We start from the raw sequence: 25,623 nt of genomic DNA on the forward strand, positions 1-25,623 counted from the left end.
CCATGTTTAGTAAAAAGATAGTCATGTCTGTACTTTTTGAGATTGATGCATACTTTGTGCCGATTTATGATTGTAAGCTTTAGAAATTGGGTCCAGTATTGAGAAAAATGTGTGCGGCATAATGAGAGAAACTCTTGAAACAATATTTAAGTTTTATTTAAACTGCCTTCAAGTGTCAAAATTGGCCGGCATTGTATCGATTAGACACTAACTTTTTGTTTACCATATTCTGGTTAAAACTGCCTTCAAGTGTCAAAGTTTAGCCGGCACTGCATATATTAGCCACTAACTTTCTGTATGTCAGATCCTATTTAAAACTACCTTAAAGTGTCAAAAATTGGCAGGCACTGTATCTATTTTCCACTAATTTGCTGTTTGTCAGATCCTGTTTAAAACAGCCGGCTAATGTCAAATCTTTGTTAAAAAACTTTGCATTATCTACCAATTTGTTGGTTGTCAAGTCATGTCTAAACATTCCTACATGTCTGATGTTAGGTAATTATTTATTATGAGTATGCTGGCAGTTTGGTGCGCTGTGAGACATCGTCCTGAGTAATAAGTATGTGCATAACCTTTCCACAGTGCAGTCAGTTGATCAAGTGGCACAGCTGGTAGTGTGCCTGGCTGATAAACTGGATATCTGATTTTTTGTTTGTGTGATGCATTTTCTCTTCACCTGTAAGCGTTGCTTTAGACAAACGGACAAACAGACATGGCTCTCATTGTCATAAGGATTCGGAGGGGTTTGCTTCAGAATTATGTAATTGTTACAACGCATTATTCAAGTAACTATTAGTTAGTAATCTAATACAAGTTTCCTGATCAAAAATTTCCTTAACTTATAACAAAACTTTTGTCCAACTTAGTAACAGTGGTTGAATATTAAACAAAACTAACACCCTTGCAGTCCAGTAGGCTGTGATAGATTGTCAGGTGTAATAAGTGTATGCACAACTATTTTTAGCAACTAAAAAGTGGTTGATTGGGGCAGGAGTTAGAGTGTCATTGGATCAAATCCAAGTGATGCTATCTTTTTTCTACACCTCTAACCTTGATTTCGAATTACTCTAAAAAAGTTTTTTTTTGGCCAAATTTAATGCTGCTATTTGTTAAATTCGTATATTTTTGCTGTTTCGGTTAGCTACGTATTGCAAAATAAGTTTAGTCAAAAACTCTCAATTTGCCCAAAAAATTCTAAAAATAATGAATTTTTAAAGTTATTGGTTTAAATGACCCTTCTAATAACATTCTATCAGTTAATGATGCAGAAGATTGTCTAGTCTTTTTCAACTGTTGGCAAAAGGAGAATAAAAGATAATCATCTGTATTATCATGGACCTTTGTCCTTGTGTTCCCTGCCTTTTTCTGTCACAAACTAATCTCTGTTGTCTAATTGGTTCAATTAATACAAAGCTTTAAAACTGAGATTAGCTCAGGTGGTCAGAGCCTCAGTCTAACAAGCTGAATGATTTGAGTTAAAGTTCCTAGTTGACCCATAATATCAGAGTTATTGGCTGAAGTGGCCCTTTATTGGCAAATGCTTTAATATTTTGGCAAATGCTTTGAATCTTTGATATTACTGAAACTTTGGAGCGGCAAATTACTATAATATTTATTAAATTCATATGTGTTCTTGATTAGCTACATATTACAAAATAGGTTTAGTTGATAATATTTTAGTTTGCTCCTAAAATAATCAAAATGATGAATTTTTTAAGTTGCTGGTTTAAATGAGCCTTCCAACAACAGTGTATGATTTTATAATGCAGAGGATTGTCTACTCTTTTTCAACTACTGGCTGAAGGAGAGCAAAAGATAATTATCTGTATTATCCTTGTGTCCCCTGCCTTTTTCTGTCACAAACTAATCTATGTTGTCTAATTGGTTCAATTAATGCAAAGCTTTAAAACTGAAATTAGCTCAGTTGGTCAGAGCCTCAGTCTCACAAGCTGAATGAGTTGAGTTAAAGTCTCTAATTTACCCATAATATCAGAGTTATTGGCCGAAGTGGTCCCTTATACAAAATTTTGTGATTGTAGGACAGTCTGAAAGTGTAAGAGAACTGTTATTGCAATGCATATAAAAAGGCTCTAATATCCAAACTGCATTTGTTCATTTCATTTTACCCAAAAGCCATATTTTATTAACCATGCTTTTGTGAGTCATTTTAAATGGAATTCAACTGAAACTGATTTCCTGGTGCTTAATAGATTCATCGGTTCTCCTTTTCTGTTGTAATTAATGTTGTTTTAACTGTTTTATTTTATTTAAATTTAGGGTCCATTTTTTTTAATCCAAGTGTCAATCAGCGGCATAATGCACCATATTAATTACGGCCGTCTTTTTGCACTTCCGCTTTATAATAGACAGAAACTAGTTATTTACAAGCATTTTGAAACTGAACGAGACATAATGAACTTCAACAATTCAAAGGAATACAGAATGTTGAAGTTTGAACTAAAAACTCAATAAGGCTCACTTCTAATTGGTACTTTGTTCAAAGCAAGCTTAATAAAAGCATCTATTTGATTGACATTTGTCTATTTAAACCATCTACTCTTCAGCTTGTCGACTAGTAAAATAAGTTCCATGGCAATTGATTATCATTGAACACGATATTTCTATCATTCTTGCAAGTTATGGTGACAATCACATTTTTGAACCATTAATTACTTTTTTTGCTCCTGAGTGCACACGGCGCCAATGTGTCATAAATAACAAAAATATTTAGTAACCCAATATTTAACCAAACATTGTTTCAAAAAGCTGCTAGAACTAAACTCAACATTACCAGCGGAAACCTACATAGATAACCCCACATTAAAAAGCTGAAATTGGTCTCTACAGTTTTTTCTCAGTAAACATGTAAATCTTATACGTACCAAGTGTTCAAGCTTAAATGAATTAGGAGTTTCCTCCACTTTGACTCATAGAAATGGTAAAATCCATAAAGTTATCTCCCCCTAGAGTGATAAATACTCGAGCCTTTTCGGTGCCAACAAGGAGCGTTTAGGCCACGCCCCTTTTTTGTGCTAGTCAGTCGTAGTGATTGACTAGATCAATAACATCAGCCATGAGAAGGGTTAAACAAGGATCATGCATTTCCAGTTAAGATAGTAATTAATGCTCATATTAAAGAAATGATGATTATAGTTTATTACTCTAATATATGCCTATCATTTAAAGCAATTCAATACCTACCAGGGATCACTAAACATTCAATGGAAATGTTTACTTTTCCATATACATTTCAATAAACATAAATATTTCCATAATTTTAGGGAAATGGATATGGAAATTTTACTTTAGAAATATGGAAATAGTATGAAGATGGAAATAATATGAAAATGAATTATGGAAATGCTATAGAAATGGAAATAATATGGAAATAAAGTAGGGTAATGTTATGGTAATGGAAATAATATGGAAATGAATTATGGAAATGTTATGGAAATAATATAAAAGTGAATTATGGAAATGTTATGGAAATACTATGGAAATGAAGTAGGGAATTGTTATGGAAATGGAAGTAATATGTAAATGCAATATGGAAATGTTATGGAAATGGAAATAATATAGAAATGAATTACGGAATGTTATGGAAATGGAAATAATATGGCAATGAATTATGGAAATGTTATGGAAATGGAAATAATATGGAAATAAAGTAGGGAAATGTCATGGAAATGGAAATAATATGGAAATAAATTATGGAAATGTTATGGAAATGGAAATAATATGGAAATGAATTATGGAAATGGAAATTGTGACATACACATAATCCTTGATACCTACATGACTTGTAAAGGCACTGAATAGATAGTGTTAAGAAAGTGAGTTAATGCAATCAGTTACTCATAGATAAGATAGATGGCCATACTGGGGTTGTATTACATTAGTGTGATGGGAAGCTAATTGACTGCCGTCAACTGAAAGTATTAACGTTGTATGGTGATAGAGTGACTCATTGACACCACAGTTCACAAACAGCCCTTGCATGCAATAATAGATTTCAATGCATATCAATCAAATACATATATGAGGCATACAGTATATAAAACTATATATACTGGATGCCAAACGCCACCCGGGTATTAGAATTAGCATATGAACAATGAGAGGTAGTGTAGTTGCTTGCCACTTGCTATTAGCCTGGCAAATTGCCAATTCATAAATTTAGTAAGGTTACTAATAAGAGCTACCACTCCTCATGCTCTGCATAGCGTTACGCCATCAAGCTGCGTTGTAACGGAAAACGGCAGCGGATTTTTTCTCATATACCACCTATATACAGTATATACATGTAGATCATATATCAGCAACATATATTGCTCAGTTGAAAGAATTGGTAAAAGGTTGGACTGATGAACGAGAAGGTGGGCAATCAAATATTCTGCATTGCAGATTTTTATTCAAAGATTTTAGTAGCTATAGTCGGACAAAAACAATGACAGACAAACCAAAATCGATATGTAGATAGGAGAAATATATACATGCATGTATAAATGTGAACATACACATACATATATGTATATGTATGTGTATATTTAGGGTGATATTTATGTTGCTTTTTTGTTGCATTTCAATTTTAGCAGGTAATAAAAATATGTATACACCTATATATATACATATATATATATATATATATATATATATATATATATATATATATATATATGTATATATATGCATCTATACATATATATATACATACCTATATATCTATATATACATATCTATATATATACATATATATCTATAAATACATATCTATATATCTATAAATACATATCTATAAATACATATCTATATATATACATACATATATATATATATATATATCTTTACATATATATACAGATATATATATACATATATATATACATATACATATATATACAGATATATACATATATATACAGATATATACATATATATATACATATATATACATATATATATCTTTACATTTATATACATATATACATGTATATATATATACATATAAATTGTTTCCTCATCACAGTTAACCCGTATGGGGGGTAATTCCTGCTCCAACTCGGGTCTCCTACCAGAGATCTGGGAGTTTTAGCATTTTAACTTCTCTGCAACTCACCTGTGTTGATTGCTGTCAGTATCTGGGCAAGCCACATTTTATGCGCCAGTGTTATTTTGCCCAGTTATATATACATTATATATACATATATTATACATATTATTATTGTTATACATATTATATACACATATATATACACATATATATACACATATATATATATACATATATATGTATATATATTTGTATATATATTTGTGTATACAAACATATAATATAATATTTATACATATAATATTACAATTGTATAAGAAAATATTGCTTTTCTTATACAATTGTATATATACAATTGTATAAGAAAAGCCAACACCAATAAAAAGTTATACATAAATACAAAATAACAACTTACCAACAACTATGATTTCACTGAATTGCTAAAAAACATTTAGTAAATTAATAATGTAGTCACAAATGTGTTAATAATTTACTCAATTTATTTTAAAAAGTACTAGATATATCTACAATGTAGAATATGAAAAAGTATCCAATATAATCAACGGAACAAGTGAAAGCTGTCATATAATAGTGCACAAAATTAAGTGTTTGACATTGACTTTTGGAGCAATTATTTGCATGATGATAGGTTGGTTTGAAACTGACTTCACATTTTCAGAAGTTCTTATATCAAAATGGTTTAGTTTGGGTAACGCAATTTCATCATTCAACTTAAATTTTTGCTACATGGAGTGAGCTTGCGTTTCTATTTTATTTTCATGGTAAGTTATGTAAACTCATAACATAATAAATTCAAAACATTGAAATTATACAAGCAAACAAAGTTCCTTCAAAGGCAATTTAGGCATGTTTTCTATTTTTGTTGTATCACTTATTGTATTAAACAGGATATAAATTTCTAGTTATATTTTCAAAAATGCACAGTGTGGTTGCTGCTGCAAGTATGGGAAATAGCGAAGGAGATAGAAGCCTTAGAAACCAGCATTCATACAACAGGGATGGCATTGATGTCTTTGAGACATAAGCTGCACATACCAAATAAGTCAATACCAAATGGCATCAGTTCATAAAAATACCTAAAAAAGACTATATATAGTTTAATGTATCAACATATAAAACTTTGGTAGGCCAGAAACTAACGCTCTATGATTTTGAGAAGAAAACACAAAGTTTCTTCAAGCCTTTTTAGCGTTTTTGTTCGATAGCGTACACACATAATCACAATTAGCAAATGTTTCAGGTACTCAAACTCTTTTATAAACCAGCTCAACACATCAACCTGCATCACACACTGATCTCTAGCTTGGTTATATTAAAATATATGTAAAAGCATAAAATTGAACAAATTTGTGATGAAATAGGGAGCCAGAATTTTTTGTTTAGTTTTTACATCAAAGTTTGTATTCTGCAATCTTAGCAGTTTTTTGTTATAGTAAAACTTTAATGTCTACTTGAAATGTTGAACTTTTAAAAGTTTATTTCTAACTTGATCTGTTGAAAACTGTCTTAATTATCTATGATATATAAAAGTGTACTTTGCTCTATATAATCAGCATTGATGTGGTGTTAAAAATGGTGTCACTATTGCGCAACACTCTGATAGCAAGCACAATTGGCAGTTTGTTATTTTGGGGAGCTCACTGAGTTGTTAACAGTTCCTAACTGAGTCCGGGATGTTAAAATCTTTACAGCAATTATAAATGTGGTTCTCAAACCACTCAAGAAAAATAAACAGCTGTGGCTCTGTCAGGTTAGTGCATTGAAACCAACTTGTGAGAAAGCTCATCATCTACATGTCAAGCAGCAGTTCGCGGAAATCAATGGTGCTGACGTTTACTCTGTCAGAGTGATGGGGATGGTACTGAGGCTTTTCACAATTCCATTCTAACTGTTATCTACCGACAACCCAGCTCTGATGTAAATAATTTTCTACACAGCCTGGAGCGATTCTTATCATCTTCTTCATATTCTTGCTCATCCACTCATTTTATCACAGGTGACATAAATATAGATACCCTTGAGCCGCAGACATGTGAGAGCTATTTGAATTTATTAGCTATTTATTACCTAACAAACTTAATTGACATTCTTACACATTTTACTCAACATCTCCAAAAATGGTCCTGTCTGGATCATATATTAACAAATCAAAATGCATTGGAAATAACTTCTGGAATTATTGAAGCTGACTTTAGCGATCATTTTCCTAGTTTTGGAATTGTTGACCAAAATTAAATGCCTGATGGTCAGGACAAACTAAAGACTTTTGAGATTATTCATTATAAAAATCTAACTGAACATTTGAAAGCAGTAAAATGGGATATCAACACTGCTGATGTTGAATCTCAATATAACAAATTTTTATCTAAAGTGCAATCAATTATTGCTTGCTTTACAACCGTCAAATCAGAAAAAATTAATGGGTCTGCTAGGAAAAGTAAACCTTGGGTTACTTCTGAATTAAAAAAACAGTTATTGCATAAAAACAAGCTATTTAAACAGACTTTAAAATCCCCTCTAAATACCAAGCTAAAAGCTAAGTATGTGGCTTTAAGAAACAAGCTTACCAATGAGTTGCGAAAATCCAAAGCTAATTATTTCAAATTAGCATTTGAAAGCTGTGATAGCCCTACTGAGGTTTGGAAAATTATAAATAATGAGATATTGAAAAAATCTAATACTGGAGAGCCTAAAAAGATTAAAACTACAAGCAAGCTGCCTGCAGAATCAAGTGATAGTTTTGAGATAGCAAATGAAATAAATATTTATTTCAGTAATATAGGACATCAACTGGCTTCTAAATTCCAAAACTTAACTTAACCATGATATACTTTTACAAAAACTAACAAAATTAAACTTCAGTAGTCAAAGTATTAATTGGGTTTTACACGACAGATTTCAACGAACAAAAATTAGTGGTGTACTATCTACTGAAAAACGTGTAACCTGTAGGGTTCCACAAGGTTCAATTTTGGGCCCAACACTGTTTTTGATTTATATAAACGATCTTTGCAAATCATTAAAATACTTACAACCTATTCTCTATGCAGATGACACTACTCTTTTTTTAGAATCAAGTAACCTTAACAGCATGTTACCTCAGATAAATGAAGATTTGGAAATCTTCCGATGCTGGTGCATCAGTAACCAACTCACAATTAATATTGAGAAAACTAATTATATGCTTACGAAAAATCCGCAGAACAAATTTAATTTAAAAATGCACTCTCTGCATATAGGAAATAACATATTAAAACAGACCGAACATTTTAAATTCCTAGGTGTTTGGCTTGATAATAATCTGAATTGGTCTACTCATATATCTAACATACTAAAGGACCTTCGTCCAGCGGTTGGACTTTTCTATAGGTTATCAAAGTACTTTCCACGAGAAATAATGATTACATTATATAACTCCTTGGTGAATTCTAAACTTATTTACTGCCTCGAATCTTGGGGCAATTCGCCTGACATATTTTTAAATAAAATTAAAGTCTTTCAGAAAAAGCTAGTGCGAATTATATGTCATAAACCCTTTGACTATCCATTAAAAGAATTGTTTACTCAAACTAATATTTTACCTATAGAGAAGTTATATACGTTAAAGCTGCTGCTAAGGGGTCATACTGTATTTTATTCATCTGGGAATGGGGGACCAACACACTCTTATAGTACTCGTCACTCTCTTCTAAATCTTCATATTCCCTTGTTTACATCTAGTGCTGGGCAAAAAACTATTCAATATTGAACAACCTTTTTTTGGAATAACTTACCTGACAGATTGAAAAAAATTGTAAACAAATTTGACTTTAAAAAACAAGTAAAATGCTATCTCCTGTCTCTCTGACTAGGGTGGGCTGAGACCTGCCTTTGTTCTGCTGCTGTTGACTGTTTTTGGGGCTTGCGCAACATTAGCTGGGCTACAGCGCACCTATGGCTCCATCATCATTATCTCGTGCTCAGGTTGAGTGAATTTTGTTATACTCTTTTCATTTTTCTCACTAATTTGTAATTAACCTGATATATTTACTAATATGCAGTTTATTTTTCTGTATTGTTTTTGTTGTACACACACACACGCACGCACGCACGCACGCACGCACACACACACACGTACATCAATAAAACTTACTTTCTCTTTGTATGTGTCTGTCTGTTAGTCTGCGTGAACAATATGATTTTTCACAACTTTTTGCCAGTTATGTTACAATTTTATCCAAATACATTATCTCTCTGCTTTCCGGCAGATCGCTAAAATATTTCGATTCAAAATTGCCAAGTCAACCTGGTTCTTGACAACCAACTTCTTGTGTACCTCTTAAGAACAAACCTTAAGAACTTCTCCCAATCTTTCAAGTACCTGGCTTCTGGGCTATATCATTAAAATGAAAGATATTTCAGGCTATGCCAATCTTCTTGCTAGTTATAAGTACAGAGGTTTAAGTGAATGACTAATCCAGGTTGATGATTTCTCGTTGCCAAAACTTCCTACTTTTCAACCTTACCTACAATAAAAGCAAACAGATGAATAAACAAAATTTATCTAATTCAAGCTACTGTGTAATATTCCAACATAAACAGCTAAAAGTTTCTAAATATTAAACAAAAATATAGAGTATAAATGCTATTTAAAGGGCAATTGCATTAATTTTTATAGGATTTTATCAGAAAGTACAGATGCTTGTCTATCATTTTGTTTGTTGTTTCAGTTGATTGGGCTAACAGGATTTATCAAGTCTAAAAGAGATAAATTTTTATTGTAGTTTATACGCCTTCAAGAGAAAGACTTGCCCGGACTGACCAAAAATTACATCAGAAGTTGGTCATGTTATTTATATGTGATAAATATACGGTCTCAATGGCATCGGGTACTTAATATTTTACGCAGTGTTTAGGGGGCAGCAATGGGAGACAAAAAAATCATTCGAGACGGTCATGCACAACCATTATTATAACAAATATTTGTACTGTGGCAGTCCAATGCACCACAAGACATCATCAGGTGTAATAACTGCCTTCATAACTATTCAAAAATATAGCAAGATGGTGGAGTTGTGCAGATGGTAGTATGCCTGGCTGGGAAGCTGAATGTTGGTGTTCAAGTTCCGTGTGATGTAATCGCCTCTTTACTATCTAACCAGCTTTGCACAGATGGACTTGGCTACTGTTGTAGTAGGATTTCATGGTTTGATATTAAAAGTAAGTGTTTTAAAAGGTTTAGAATAAGTGGCCAACAAGTATTGTAAAATATAACTTTAAGTTGCAAAAAACCTTACAAGTAAAAATTTTCTAAACATAAGAATTTTGATTTACTTGCACATTTTGTGACATGATCATTTTGGCTCTGTGATTTATTCAGATTAACAAGAACAGAGTTTAAGAAAGGACTAAAAGCTTTTGATTTTAACAATTTTTGTAGATAAAAAATATTTGCCAAATGGTAACTCAATTTTACAAAGAGTCAATTTTACATGTTCATAAAATGATATCATGTTGAAAGGCTGTTCAATTTTAGATCATGGCGTTAAGAAATGTCAAAACGATTATGATGAATTTATTATAGTTTTTGATAAATTGATGAATTTATTAAAAATCTTCAAACAGACTTGAATTTAAAAGTTTCTGCAGTCCCCTATTTTTCCTTTTTTTCATTTTTATTTATTTAGTTTTTATGTTGCTTGACAGCTTGATGGCCAATGAATGCTCAATAATCAACTAACTGCCTGATAATTGGTTAATACACCTCAAAATAAATAAAATAATCAAAAATATTTACAGAATTAAGAAATTTCTCTGTAAGCTGCTTGGAGACAGGCATGCACCAGTAAAACATAATATATATCTCTGAAACTTTATCATCAATCCCGCTTCAACAAAGCTAGACGTGAAACAGTTATAAAAATGTAAAGATAATGACTATATTAAACACAAAGCAAGCAGAAGGATCTCTAGAGGAACTGTGACAGATGAAATTTTAAATGCTTATGCAAGAGACTAGCTGATACCAATCTGGGAGATTGGATGAGTTTGGGTGAGGCAAATATTACAGTGTTTTAATCATGACTAAACATTCTAAAAACATTGAAGTCTTTTTCACTTGGCATTTAGACACCCATGCAAATTGAAAAACTGCTACATGCTGTTTATCTGCAAACACTTGCGCATTGTTAACCCAAGGTTTAAAAACTGTCAGGTTGAATAACTATAAAATTACACAGCAACTGCTACTAACCGGTTGCAACTGGTTCTAACAGGTTCTAACTTGTTTGTACATGGCACAGGTAGAAAATGCAAATTGCTTACTTTTGAAGTTTTCAGCAGAGGTATTTCAAAAAGATTTGTATATGAACTAAAGTCAGATATCGGAAGAAAATTACTGTTTACATGTAACATGAAGCTAATAAGATGAGAAATTTACTTAAGACAGCTAGTAACTAAATAGCAGTAGTAAACAATTGGTGGCACAACTATGAATCGCAAATCTGGTAGATCGAACTTGTTAGGGAAAACAACAGACTAGTTTACTATCTTGACATATGACTTCATCTCCTAAGAACGTGAAGTTAGTTTTACTTTGTTTGATACATCTATCCAAAATGGAGAAAAAATGGCTATTCCTAAAGTAAAATTATATATTGATAGCTAAATTAAGAGTTGCCTATTTTAGATAATTAAATTAGATGAAAACTATATGCCAATTAAGTCTGGTTAAAACATTGTAAAGGCTGTCAATGCTAGTTACATGTTTTGCAAAAAACCTTGTAGAACTGTATGTAGGATTCAGGTGTGCTGTTATTGGACTAAATTATACAACATTGTATAAAATGGTAGTAGTGATATTGATGGTAGTATATGAAAGTGTGTATAAGATGGAACTGCAATGAGAGCTAGTACAATAAATTCTATGAGATAAAAAAACTAACTACTAATATTTAGCACTGTTAAAGCATTAAAAGCCTTCTGAACCTACAAACGCAGTACTATTAGCCTCAACTTCTAGAGGAGGAGGAGAATACTGACACCGCGAGCTTTGGCCCATCCACGAGAGGTGGAACTTGAACTACCAGATACTCGACTTCAGCTGAAGCTGGGCTTCAGCATTAACAAGAGGCCTGGCTTGGTTAGGCGCTTCATTGCTGCTTTTGTAGGTAACCTCACAGTACACTTGACACAGACCCCTTCCTTGGCATGCACTGCTTTTATACCTTCGGTTTAGACCAATGTACATTGCTCGCCATTGAGGTTCAAAGAAATATGGGTGCCCCGTTTAAAAATGGTGTTCAGGATCAGGATAGTAAAAGGTTAAATGGTCATCGCGAAAACGATAATACGTCCAGCTAAAAAATATTTTGCAGTTTGCACAATTAGAAATCACAAAGTTTGTTTTGTAATTTTTTAATTTTTCAATCACTTCTGTGGGGCACTAAACCAAATACCTGTTCTGAAGTTTTGTCGTCAGCTTGCTTTTTAAAACCACTTTTACCTTACTACACTTACTAAAACATATAATTGGTATCGTCTCAGTGTAAAAATTGCATACACGATGATGAAATAATTCAAGCTTGAAGGATGGAAACTGAAACATTGTTGGTAACCTTTTTATAAAAACTAAGAACTATATAGTTTTTATGAATGATCATAGGCTCTTTAATGACAAACCTAACGACTCTAAAGAAGGCCCTCTTGAAGCTTCGAATTTACTTCCTCTTTGGATAATAGCTAAAGGTGATATTCGTGTTGTTCAATTTACATTAGAAAACCAGTATAAAAAAAATTAAGTACAGGCAGTTAAGTTATTCCTAAAACAACTTTTTAACTAACACAACTGTGCCATTAGTACCGACTAGCAATGAGACATAGTCTATACTACCTGCTGCCATTGGACTTGTGGGCATCACTGTATGACTAATAGTTGTAAGCGTAACAATCATGGGATGATGCCAGCTCAGGAGAGATAATAGTTCCTGTTCCATATTGCTCCACAAAAGCAGTTTTTGATGCTAAAATATGTGTATAAATAAAATGTCACTCTTGGCACACCAAACCAACTAAGTCAAGTATTGCGCCACTTTATACATTCCTTAGGGAAGCAGATTAAATTTAATGTTTAGCAGAAAGTTATATGAAATATAGGTTACATGAGCATTCTAATGCTGGCTTGTACTTGATGGAATTAAGTAGGTCTTGAGAAAAAGTAAGCAAAATGATAGCAATGTTAAAATGGTTTTAATAGTGTATGTAAGGAAGCAGAGCAAGAAACAGCAAATAAGTCTGTTAGTGCTAACATATCTTTATGGATAGTGTGAACAGTCTTTTCTAAGAATACCGAGAATATAGATAAAATCCAGTGAACCGTGTGAATTGCAGCTATTTTGAGCTGGTTGAAACACAATGGTTGTATTTCTATTGCATTAGTTTAAAATATTTGTTGTGTACTTGTCCTTTTGGCTACAAAAAATTATGTGTTCAAGTTAGGACTACTAAAGGTCTTTTTGGATTATATTTCAGTAAAACAGCGTCAAGCAGCTTCTTTTTAAGCAATTCTGTTGAATCATAAAATTACTTTTGACTGGCTATTTGCACAAACATTTCAAATGGCAGAAAAAATTTATAACGCACAAAAGGCCTAAAATGTACTCGAAAGATACTTGAATAATCAAAGCTTAAAACCATAGATTACCTACATAATAATTAGAATCATGGGAAATTGTGTAGATGAACACGTTTGATTGAGGATTTCTGGTCCTAAATTAGCAATAAAAATCATCTGGACCTCCACTTAGCTCTACCTTTAACCTGTAACATGAGTAAAAAGTTTTTTCAGGAACATCGATTTGGTTAATATCAAATAACCAAATCTACGATTAAATCAACATTCAGAAACTTTAATAATTAATGTAAAACTATTTGTTTGCTCAATAATCAGGGAAAACCTATAAAAATTTAGATGTATTTGATAAGTTAGTTTCATTTATTTGTAAGTAGCTATTCAAACTGAAATTAACTCACTGGTAAATATGGCGACAGTCCGACCTATAAACAGAAGAACTTGGTTGTGGTGTAAGTTAGAAGTATGGTCCATTTGCAGAGCAGCCAGCACCAGTTTTAAGGTTGCAGTTTATTGATGAATGTACTGCTGCCAACCCTGAAACATATAATTATCTTATAACCACTTACAGTAGAGATCACCAACTACTTACAAGAGACATCATGGTTCAGGCTATATCACAATGCAGAAAATTAATTCATTTTCAGTGGCAGGGCTGCCAAACAGACCCATTCATACACTCCACCATAATCTCTATGCCACTGAACAGTAATAGTCACTTAATGGTAAGCTACCAAAAAAATATTTCCCTCACATTCGTGTTGCTGCACCACCTATCACATGCTTAGCTAAAACAGTTTCCTATAAGCCACCTGACAATCTAATGTTCCAACTCCAGTTTTGCAATATATAATTTTAACAGATACTTGTAAAAGTTATTTTCTATGTAGTTAATTCAAGTTATATGCTATAATGTGTAGCAACAGACAAACATACCTAAAGAAACTAATATTGTGAATACTAGAAGCATCATCTTCTTACTCAGTTCCAGACTCATGTTTTTACAGATACAACCTTCAGTCATATGCACTCAGTTTATATACCTTTTCATAGCTGTGTAGAGTCTGTTCTTAGCTGATAAAATTGGATCATCTCAGAGCTGTTCTTGGGATACTTTAAATGTGTCTTAACTGTTTCAAATCAAGAAAGCTGGTATACAAAGTGATTACTCTAGTCAGAGCATCACTTTGTTTCCATAACGTCATTTATTCGCACGTTTGCATCATTCAAAATATGGAAAAAGCTTAAGCCTGCAAGTCGAAATATTTGGTCGTTCGCAATTTTTTCTTGCAATTTTTTATGCTTGTAAATGATAAAGTGGCACTTATGAATTATGCACAATAAAATTTGGCGAAGTCTATTCCATTTTAAATATTTTTCACCCTTCGGTTATTCCTATTTCGAAAGCGCACTGATAAGTGCAACAAGAATGGGCCGCTATGACCTCTGAGATAGAAATTATTATGGTGTTTAACAAACACTAGTGGTAATCCGTAACATGAGAATGTTTATTGATACAATTATCACACAGTTACTCATTGTGCACACAACTCCTTATCAACATCATTCGCACCTTAAAAACATAGTGAATGAGAGAGTGTATGCCCTATAATCTACTTCCACTTTACAAACTACCAATCAGAGTAGTAATTGCTACCACATGGTTGTACGTAATCTACAGACTCCACCATGTTTTACACAAACTACATAACCACTAAACTAACTTTTCTGACATTGCAAAACATCAAAGAAAATATGATCCTCCAACAGCTAATTTTAAAACTGAATTTTTTGAGAATGAACTACTTTGGTTGGGAATAACTTGGTTTGTCTTTTCAACTTGACTTATCTTTGCCTAAAACTTGTTACTATCAAATTCAATCATATTTATTGGTTGAATTTGATATCATTTCTTTTAACTATGTATTCATTATTAAAATTGAATTATATTTGAATTTCATTTTTAATTTTTATTTCATTTTTTCATTTTTTTATCATGTTTGATAGAAACAGTTCAAACAGTGCAAAGAATACAAACATAAATTTCTAGAATATTTTTGCATTCTAAATAAATTATTTGTTGTATTAACATTTGTTAATGCCACAAATTGATATTATTATATCCATAAATATCTGCATAAATATCCAGAAATGCCAAAAAGTTGCTCATTTGGTGCAGTTGTTAGAGTTTTAGTCTACCATGTGATAAGCTGTGAGTTGCAATCCCATACATTGAAATCTTTTTCACCAACCTCAACCGTGGCTTCTACAGACAAGCAAACAAACTTGGTCAGCTCTTATGGTAGTAAAGATAAGTATTTTTATAGCTGTTATAACCAACATGTACTCTATGCTCCCACCGCTGCTGTTTAGTCGACTTAGTGACAATTCTTCGCTAATTTTAGTAACTTTACCTAACATATGAATTTTTTATAGAAATTCTGGCTCTATCATATTAGTGTTCCTCGTTTGAGTGACTATAACATTTTACCATTATATTTCTATTACTATAAATATTTTTTCATAGTTGTGAACAACTAAACGTATAACACTTTGAACAGAAAAAAATGTATAACTATTTTATGTCATCATTTTTTATTTAGGAATGCTTTTCACTTATATTTGGTAGTTGCTACAGGTGTTACCACTAAAAACCCTAATATGCTAGTCTGAATTTCATGTATAGCAACACTAGTTAATGAGACCTACCGGGTGCTACCTTACCCTTCTATTAAAACAACAAGAATTATAGTTTTACAAATTACAAATGGTATGCTTTATGAAAATATTTTTACTTTGCCTTTTTTTCCTTTTGCTGCTTGACTTTTCAGTTTTTCCTTACGTTTGTTTGTTAGTCTTCAATAACTTATTTCATTGGTTTTATCTGTTATACTTTTATTATGTGCAATTTAAATTTTGGCACGCATATATAATCATTCCTTAGCATTTCCAATGAATTTTTCTGCTGAAGTTTTAGGACTTTTAAATTTTTTCTTGCTTGAATTTGCTGTTACATTCACAATAAAAAAGAGAGTTGTCACATTAAAGTTTTGATTTATAGTTGAGCTTAAAATTCTGCCCCTTTGATATGGAGTTGGTGACATGACTCTGTAACATTGTCAAACTATCCAATAACCTTTTTTCACATACAGATTTGTATTAGAGATTGCTAAAATGATTGTTTTGTTAACATCACAATCAACATTGGGATGTTGATAACTTCAGTGATACAACACTATCAATTTTCTATTTTCTATACTTGCAAACAATTGAGGTTTATAGCCATTGCTGCAACAAGTGAGAGGTGAAGCAAAAGCGTAAGTTGATTTCTAGCTGAGAGGTTTTTCCTCTTACGTATGTTATTATTATTTATATATTAGGTGAATGCTTGGTGCTTCATGTATAATAAAAAGTTTATGCACATAAAATTTACTTTTAATCAGCACATGCAACATTTACTACTCTAACCGTTTTACTTAAAAGAGTTTGTTTATTCCTGTGTATTGTGTTTATTTCTGTATACTGTGTTTTTTTCTATGTACATTGTTTACTTTGGTTTAAATTGATAATGTACCAACTGAAGTGACTACTAAAACTCTTTACTGGTTGCAATAATCTTGCAAATGTTCAAGCATTTTGTTTCCCATACAGGTACCTGTTTTTTTCAGGTATGCTTTTACGCATAACGCTAGCTGAAGCATTAGGCGCTAAACCATGAAGGTTTGGCAGATTTTCTTTTAGTATAGCTAGTTGGACAGCGTAGTGTGCTAGATAAGTATCTGTCTGCAAAGCTGAAGGTCTCAAGTTCAAATTTAATGAACATTGACCTTTTCATTGACAAATCTTGTTTGCTATAATTGTACAAACAGACGCACATATTTATCAAAAATTATATAAAGAAATATATGTAGGTATGTTTGAACCATTATCTTCAGAGAACCAATACTGAGAAGAATACTACCATCTGCTGGACAGACCAAGCTCGCTACTGTTATGACTACTCAAGTTAAATTTCCTGCAGGTAAATTGAGAGAATACATGCACTGTATCATATCAGAGCTGGTAGCTATTAGTACAACAGTGTGAGCAATCACTTGAAGACCAAGTATGATGCTTGCTTAGCTTACTGAGTGCAGAGAATGTAAGTGTTTTTAAGAGCGTTGTTGTACAAACAATGGCTTTGTCAGCTTGTTTGGACATGCTCGAGTGAAGTGGCAAAAACGTCTTGACAACTAAAAGCTTGTCTAGTACAACATTATAAGTGCTGTCAACATAAAATAAATAACAAAGAGCTCTTATATATCAATTGCATGGTACATTTTTATTTAACTAGATGTAATTATTGTGTGGTATAAATGTTCGGCTTTTATAAAAATTGAAAAGCACATCTGAAACACCTGAAGAGGCTAAGCTATGAAGAAATATCATTATTCAGTGAAATTTAACATTATGATATTGGTAATATATCTAGAGCTACAGCTAGATGTATTAATTTAGCTGAAACCGTTAATGAGAACAAAGTGTTACTCTTGTGCAGGAGGAGGTGCAATGGTGACATCAGCTCCAGGTCTTCCTCGAGAGTTTGAGCTTGAAGAACCGGGACTTCCAGCTCGACGAGGACTGCCTGCACTGGATGATCGGAAACTTGGCGTGGTGGTAGTAACTTGGCAGAAGACCTGACAAAGACCTTTTCCTTGGCTCACCCCGCTCTCATATCTCCTGTTCAAGCCAATGTAAGTTGTCCGCTCATTTGGCTCAAAAAAGTTGGGGTGGCCAACTTCAAAGTAGTGGTAGGGATAAGGGTAGTAGAAAGACAAATGGTCTTTGCGGAAGCTGTAGTAGGTCCAGCTGAAATAATACACTGTGTGTAGTCTGTACAGTTTGAGACCACCAAGCTTATCAACCACTAAGTTTGAAAACATAATAGACTTTTATAAACTTGTTTATAACATTATTTGAGGTAAAAATATTCTGCATGTACGTGTAAGTCTATTGCGTGTGCATGTAAGTCCACTGAATGTACACGTAAGTAGATGGTAGTAGATTTCTGAGTGTGTTTTGCTGTAATATCAAATATTCTAAAAAAAGATCGGGTGTATCAAAATGTTCTTTATAATGGCAATTTGCAATAAGTTGCTCTCAATTCCAATAACAAGCTATAGCCTCGACTTCAAGTATGTTCATTTAAGAATAAAAGTATATCAAATGATCAATATTATATTGAAGCAAGTTTGTTAGTTTAACAACAATTTGGGATAAAACTTCCAAACTACTTTTATCTGAGAGAAAACTAAGCACTTTGTCAGTCACGTTTCAGAGACTTTTTTATAAAATCACCTTAAATCTGTCACCTTTGACTTATACACTTCGATGAAAATTTTTTACCTACCGACATACGTGTAGTAAACAAAATTCCATTGTTTCTAATTTTTACAAATCTAGAAATTTGATTAAAATAGATCATATTCATATCTTGAATATGATTAGCTGGTTTTTACTACTGAAATGTATAAGCCACTACATACAGAGATTGACTTTCAATTGTATTTCAATGATTTTACCAAAAGATTAAAACGATTATCAGCAATCCATATTTTTTTCTTTTTAAATATAAGTTTTAGATTATTTAACACAAAAAAATTAGAAGCAAAAAATTTGTTTGTAGAAATACTAACTGGCTCATAAGCCTTTAAACTCATTTATAAAAATCAGTTAGAGATTGAAATGTGATAAAAAACTTTGTTCCCTAGCTTTTTAAAACTAACATCTCAGAAAACCATTTTGTTAATAAAACGCTTCCATATGTTTTAATCAAATACACTGTTGAGTGTCAATCATAAAAAATATGGCTGCCGTTTAATGGAGTTATAACTTGTACCCAAATTAAGAAGCTTTTAACTGATAAAGTTGCAAAAAAGAGTGGCCTTCAAAAGGAAGATATTTTTTAATTTTTTTAAAAATTTTAATATCAATAACATTATTAATACAGCCCTGTCATATCATTGGACAATTGTTAAAATCTGTCACATGTGCTTCAACTCAAGCCTTTATTCTTTGTTATAAAATACAAAGCAAACAGAGCTGTGCAGCAGTTTGTACTTTTGTATTTGTCCTATGTCAGTATTATCTGTATAGTTGTTATACCAACTTGTAACATCTCTCGAACTACAGTGATAAACGTTAAGTTTTAGGTAAATAAAAATCTTCTGCAAACTGGTCGTGAACTTACCATCTCTAGCTCTGCTGCAGAGCATTTAACACCCCATGCTGTTTAACAGGATAAACTACCGAATTAATTGAGCACATACTTATTAAATAGGCCAATCTTTCACGGCTTCAAGTGCAACCCTGCAGCTCGCGTTATAAGTGAGGCCATACCAAAATGAAAATTCATGCCCATAGAAGAAAAAAATTCCTAAACTCAAATAGCTAATAAAACTGTTCCAATAGTACTATACATGCAACTCTGTAGTAAGCACTACACTCGGTACAGTGTGAATTAAACTATAAATAAATAAATATATATATATATATATATATATATATATATATATATATATATATAGCTATGTGTACTGAAAAACTGTAAGTTTTGTTAAAACATTTTATTACTTAAAGTTTCGTGCGTTAGGCTTGCACTCTTCAGATAAAATGTACATAGATAAATACAGAACATTTTATCTGAAGAGTGCAAGCCTAATGCATGAAACTTTAAGTAATAAAGTGTTTTAACAAACTTGTAGTTTCTTAGTACACATAGTTTTATATCAGCCCTGTTTTTACTCAAAACATTGAGCACTCTTTCTACTGATGTGTATAAATATAACTAATATATATATATATCCGGTTGGTTATATGTACATTGTATTTATATAACCAACCAGATATAGTGGTGGTGGACGAGGAGAACACGAGGGCTACTATAATAGATATAGCGGTACCCAATGACTACAATATAGACAGCAAAGGAAAAGAAAAAGTAAAGAAATATCTCCCTCTTAGAGAAGAGATTGAAATTGCCGTGGATGTAAGAACAACTGTAATCCCAATAGTCATTGGAGCGCTGGGCGCAATAACACCGGCGCATAAAATGTGGCTAGCCCAAATACCAACAGCAATCAACTCAGGTGAGTTGCAGAAGAGTGCGCTACTGGGAACAGCTAAGATCTTGAGGCGAGTGCTCAAACTCCCAGGTATCTGATAGGAGACCCGAGTTAAAACAGAAACTACCACCCATACGGGTTCACCGAGATGAGAAAACAATTATATATATATATATATATATATAAAGAGACTGCACTAACCCAATTTTTATATATGTTTGTTTTTAATATGTTTATTTGTGAGAAATATTTTATTTAGCACATACTATTTTTAGAGGTAAATAGAAGATTATGCCAAATAATTTTCAAACCAGCCATACAACGGTTTTTAATTTTGATTCTGCTAGCCTCTCTCAATAATATCAGGAGCATAATTGGTAACAATAATAAAGCAAAAAAAAATTTAAATAGAAAAACAATTAAGTTGATATACCTCAGATATTGGCGCCTGCATATCAGTTTGGAGAGCATCCAAAAATGTGTGTAGGCCTATATCACAAATAAAAACTTTCACTTACCTGCTGCCAGATTGTTTGTGAGCATCACTGTATTGCCAAAAGTTGAATGCATAAGGATTTTGGGAAGCAGCCAGCTCAGGGGCGATAGTCGTATCAGATCCATATTGCTCCACATAAGCCGTACCTGATGCTAAAATTCATATTTATGAGTTAGAGCAATCTGTAAAGTAAGTATGATTTTCTACCTTTACAACTACTAATAAGTTTAATTTGTTATTGATTAATTATAAATGATTATTTAATTATTATGGACACTTTACAACAATTATTATTGATTAATTGATTATCAACAATTATTAGTTATCCATTGATAATTAGTATTGATTATTATTTGATTAACAATGCAACAAAGTAATAACATTTGTTTAACTATAGCTTATGCTGAATTGATGAATTGACTGATAATAATTGTAATGATAATAATATTAATAATACAATCTTCATTTATAGAACAATAAATCCAATCCAGTATAATGACAAAAAGAATAAATTTGCTGATAAAGTTATTATTTTCTATAGAAACTAAAAAGTTTCTATTTCCTAATATTTTTTAACAATTTTAAAATAGTACCTGCGTAGTTAGTGGAGTCATGAGAAATGGTGTAAATGTATCTATATCGTTGAGGGTCTTTGGTTATGAAGTAACATCGAAAGCCATTAGGTCTTCTCGGTAGCTCCACTCTTAACCTGAAACAGAAACCAAACAAGTTACAATCAGTGTACTATATGGCAATGAAACCTAAGTGTATTTAGAGTAACCATTTCATACTAAAAGCTTGAGAGTGTCAAAATATTTGTTAAAATGATTTTTAGTTTAGCTGTTAAGTATCTGTATTAATAGACTGTGGTTTTTCGTTGTGTCTGTAAGTCTGTGTCTGTATGTCTATGTGCTTCTACATTTTTTGGCCAATTTAATCCAAACTTTACGCACATATGTTTATGCCTTTTGCTAGGTCAGCAATAATATTTAGTTTTAAAACACTGTCTGATGTCTGAGAATCAATATTTTAAACACCTATCTGTAGGCTATTTGACTGAGAATTGAAAACATTCTAAACATGATCAGGCATATTGTTATTGTAACTATAAAATAACATTTAATCAAACTCATCTTTATACTTTGATACCGAATATCATTTTTAACCGGTGGTTTGAATTGATTCTTTGACATTTCAAGTCGAATTTAAAATTGTATTGAAATTTTTAGCTGATAATATTAAAAATTAATGAGCGCTTCATTGGAAAACTAAATGTTTTTGGTTACAGACTACTTCAAGCACGTTCAAGCAATCATGACATTTACGAGTAATCAGAAATTAGGTAAATGACTTTTCATTTGTTCGTTTTAATAAGTATTTTTAAATATATACGTAATGCTGGCCGCCATGCTTAATTTTTAGTCAAATTGCAAAAATGATTCTAGATGATATTTGATGAGCAGTTTTGTTAAAAAATGTTCCACAAACAGCATTCAAAGATACGAATGCGTAAATAAAGGGCTGAATAAATCCATACTTAACTTTAAGATAAATTCGTTACTAATAAAAAGTAATTTTTACCGCACCATGAAAATTAAGACCGTTTTGTAAATTTTGTTGATAAAAATAATGGTAAAGGTTTACATTTTTGTATGCGAGCTATTTTTGCTTACTTGTTCTCATAATCAAATTGTACAAAGAGATGCGTACAAATAACCTACTGGTAGTTAAGGATACACTCCTCAGGGTCACCAGGAGAGCTAGGTTGAGGTGTGAAATAAAAGTATGGTCCATTAACATTACAGCCATCACCAGTTTGAAGGTTGCAGTTTACTGATTCCTGCGCATTTATTAACTCTGAAATAAAAATGTGTGGTATAAAAATAATATAACAATAATATAACAAATCAGTGTCAAGTGGTGAACTAATAAGGCTTAACATTTATTGGAGGAAAATATTTGTTCAACGTTTCATTGGAAATCCTATTTTATAATTTCAATTGTAACTAACAGTTTGTGAATCTCTAAAGATTGTGATATATAATATATTATATAGACAAAGTATATAACTGTCCTATAAAAAATATAAATTATATATATTACTCATATTATATATTACCGTCTTAAAATAAAATGCATGTATGCTTGTTTTAATATGATGTACACACATGAACATCATATATTTTATATATAATATATTTAATACATATAATATAGATATTGTATTAAAAATATATTACATATAATATATACATGGTATATATGCATAATATAAGTACATAAATATATACATGTTTATATATATATATATATATATATATATATATATATATATATATATATATATATATATATATATATATCTCAAGGTTTGTTTGTATTCTGTGTGTCCATCTATCAACTTGTAGTGATAAGCGATAAGTTGTCGGTAATTAAAAATCAGCTGCAAACTCGTTTTGAACTCACATCCTCTAGCTCTGCTGACAAGCATTTATTTAACACCCCATGCTGTTTAACTGGATAAACCACCAAATAAATTGAGCACGTATTTATTAATTATGCTAATCTTTCATGGCTTCCAGCGCAATCCTGCAGCTCGCTTTATAAGTGAGGCCACACCACAACAAAAATGTGTGCCCATAGGGAAAGAAAATGATATAACTCAAATAGCTAACAAGACGATTGAAATAGTATTATGCAAGCAAATTTGTACTAAGCACTGCAGCAGTGGTAATCGTATGGGTTACACAAAAATAAACATAGTCCACAAAAATGAATGGTACACAGAAACAAACACTTTCATTCAAAAGTTAAAATATTAAAAGTTACATATGTTGAGTATTAACACATTTTCTGTACAAGTATTTTTTTATTACTTTTGCTATGTATATTTATATATAAATATTTAGATAATAAAATTTAACATATAGCAGTAGAAAATAAACTGAAAATGACATATAATATATACATATAGACGAGTATATGTAATAAAATTTAACCAATGGCTGTAAAAAATCAGCTGACAATTAAAATAAAGTCACAAAGTCAATTCTGCCACTCTTTAAGCATCAAACTAAACTCCCTTGACTTTCTGTAGAGATATTAATGTATCTAATAGGAGATAATGTATCTAATCTAGCTAATCTTTCTTGTACTTGTAACTGACCAACAACAATAAACAACATCAGTCAATTGCTAATAAAAATTGCAAAATGTATTTGATTAAAATTAGAAAAAGATAAATAAATATTATATATATTATTATATATATTAATATATATTATATTATATTCTATTTTTATAAATATAATATTTTTATAAATATTCTATTTATAAAAATACAATATTTATTTTTATAAATAAATATTGTATCAAATTTTTAGAATTATCTTTGTAAAAATTTTAATGGTGATTAAAATACATTTAGCATTCAACTATACAAAGATATGCTTCCACCAAGTAATAATTATAGTATATTTATTAAGCTATACTCACCAATAGCAGACAATGCAACAACTACAATGAGAAGCTTCATCTTTGCTGTTTCTTTAGATACTGAACAGAGTTGACTCGCGAGCCCTTATATACATTTCTTCATCCTTATAGCCTGAAACCTAAACTACTCACTATTACTTATCCGAACCCACCTCCGTAAGCTTTTAATATGCCGTTGAAGACCTCCATCTACTTTATATGGATTATATTCATTATTCATGTTCATGTTGGTATAACAAAACTGGTAAACTGATAAACTGATAACCCTTCAAGTGGAATGCATTAAGCTTATGAAGAAATAGAATGACATCATCTTTGAAGCCATAGCTGAGCATTTTCTTGGGCTAATGCCATTAATCAGTAATTATATTTCATAATTGATCTGGTTATAAGGAAATGTTACATAAAACTGTAGAAATAGACCATGAAGAGGTCTTGTAAAGATGCCTGTCTGACCGTGATTGCGAAACAGAAGAAGGTAATGGATCGGTACTTGGTACGGTTAGGTACATCTTTAATGTAAAAGGTTATGGCAAAGCTTGCTAGCTTGCAACATGCTTGCCAGCCTCTTCAATGCATTCTGCTGCTTCCACTAAAAAGATGTTTCTGTTTTGGCAAAATTTGACTGCGTAATTAGTTATTTAGTGTTTTACAATTTGGACATAAGTTTTTTCTTAAGTTTTTGTATTCTTATTAAGTTAATTTTTGCTAAAAAGCTGCATTGCGCATAAGCCTTGATATAACATATGTTTATTTATGGTTAACTTCAACGTAGTAACAGATTTTAGCCTTTTCCCGAACCGAGCTTCAAGGAAACTGCTTAAAATTTAAGCAGTTTAAAAACTCACAA

The 25,623-nt window shown here is 31.6% G+C and overlaps 1 protein-coding gene and 1 long non-coding RNA gene across 2 annotated transcripts in view; both read right to left on the reverse strand.

Annotated features, from left to right (window-relative positions):
• LOC137396657 (uncharacterized) overlaps positions 1 to 25,623 on the reverse strand; it is a 60,779-nt gene that overhangs the window by 15,796 nt on the left and 19,360 nt on the right. The gene's annotated exons all lie outside the window — the stretch shown is intronic.
• LOC137396944 (uncharacterized) lies at positions 18,197 to 21,983 on the reverse strand. The gene is made up of 3 exons (XR_010978672.1): positions 21,872 to 21,983; positions 21,301 to 21,430; positions 18,197 to 18,527 (listed from the first exon to the last, which is right to left on the reverse strand). It is a non-coding gene; the product is annotated as an uncharacterized lncRNA (long non-coding RNA).

Source organism: Watersipora subatra, chromosome 5, assembly GCF_963576615.1.
Source record: "Watersipora subatra chromosome 5, tzWatSuba1.1, whole genome shotgun sequence".
Taxonomy (NCBI): Eukaryota; Metazoa; Bryozoa; class Gymnolaemata; order Cheilostomatida; family Watersiporidae; genus Watersipora; species Watersipora subatra.